Source organism: Elephantulus edwardii, unplaced genomic scaffold, assembly GCF_000299155.1.
Source record: "Elephantulus edwardii isolate Elephantulus edwardi_28Jun2011 unplaced genomic scaffold, EleEdw1.0 scaffold00090, whole genome shotgun sequence".
In the NCBI taxonomy this organism is placed as follows: Eukaryota; Metazoa; Chordata; class Mammalia; order Macroscelidea; family Macroscelididae; genus Elephantulus; species Elephantulus edwardii.
In genome coordinates this window covers 13149635-13151321 of record NW_006399840.1, presented here as the reverse complement: position 1 = coordinate 13151321, position 1687 = coordinate 13149635, and the positions used below count along the sequence as shown (strand labels likewise).

General features: G+C 45.5%; 1 pseudogene; it reads left to right on the top strand.

Annotated features, from left to right (window-relative positions):
* The first annotated feature begins 423 nt into the window (after positions 1-423).
* Positions 424-1446, top strand: LOC102877274 (annotated as a pseudogene).
* Positions 1447-1687: the final 241 nt, after the last annotated feature.

The following is a 1687-nucleotide window of genomic DNA, read 5'->3' as shown; positions in this document are numbered from 1 at the left end:
AGAAATAAACACAGCTATATATGGTCAAATGATATTTGACAAGGAAATCAAAGTTATCAAATAGGATAAGATAACCTCTTCACCAAATTGTGCTGGTGAAAATGGACTTCCAACTGCAGAAAGCTGAAACAGGATCCACATCTCACACCATACACAAAAGTCACCTCAAGGTGGATCAGAGACCTGGGAGTAAAGCCCCAAACCATAAAGTTCATAAGAGACAAACTGGGATCAAGCTTAGAAGCGCTAGTCCAAGGCATAAAGAGACTGCAAAATACAGCCAGAAATGCACAATCTGAAGAGGAAAAAATTGATCAATGGGACCTTCTAAAGATTAAATCCCTGTGTGCATCAAAAACTTGTTCTTGGTGGAGCCGTGGCGGCAGCAGCTGTGCTCTTGGAGTCTCTGAGTTACCCACTGCTATCCTTGTTGCTGTGGCAACCCCCGCACCCACCGTAGACATGACTGAACAGATGACCCTTCATGACACCCTTAAAGGTCACAACGGCTGGGTGACCCAAATTGTGACCACACCGCAGTTCCCAGACATGATACTGTCTGCCTTGCGTGATAAGACCATCATCATGTGGAAGCTGATCAGAGATGAAACCAACTATGGCATCCCTCAGTGTGCTCTGCATGGTCACTCCCACTTGGTTAGTGATGTGGTCATCTCCTCTGACTGCCAGTTTGCCCTTTCTGGTTCCTGGGATGGAACGCTACACCTTTCACCTTTGAAAATCTCACAAGGGGTACTACCACGCAGTGATTTGTAGGGCATACAAAGGATGTGCTGAGTGTGGCCTTCTCCTCTGACAACGGCACATTGTTTCAGGATCCAGAGATAAAACCATCAAGCTGTGGAATACTCTGGGTGTCCGCAAGTACACTGTCCAGGATGAGAGTCACTCGGAGAGGGTGTCTCGTGTCTGCTTCTCAGCCAACAGCAGCAACCCCATCATCATCTCCTGTGGCTGGGACAAGTTGGTTAAGGTGTGGAACCTGGCTAACTGCAAGCTGAAAACCAACCACATTGGCCACACAGGCTACCTGAACACTGTGACTGTCTCTCCAGATGGATCCCTCTGTGTTCTTGGAGGCAAAGATGGCCAGGCTATGCTGTGAGACCTCAATGAAGGCAAGCATCTTTGCACTCTAAATGGTGGTGACATCATCAACGCCCTGTGCTTCAGCCCTAACTGCTACTGGCTCTGTGCTGCCACAGGCCCCAGTATCAAGATTTGGGACTTGGAGGGCAAAATCATTGTAGATGAACTGAAGCAAGAAGTTATCAGCAACAGCAGTAAAGCTGAACCATCCCAGTGCATCTCTTTGACCTGTTGGGCAGACTGTTTGCTGGTTACACAGACAATCTGGTATGAGTATGGCAAGTGCATTGGCACTTGGTAGAGATTTATGGCACCACTTTGGAAATAAAAAATTAGGCTTAAGATGAAAAAGAACCCCCAAAACAGAAACAAAAACCCCACTTTTTTCAACATGATGAAAAGAAAATTTACCACTGGGAACAAATATTTGGTAATACCATCTCAGACAAGAGTCTCATAATGAAAGTCTACAGACTACTCCTGGGCCTTCACAAGACAAAGACTGATAACCCAATTACAAAATGGGCAAAAGAACTTCACTTGTCTCAATGACTAAATAATAATAATATACCTCTAA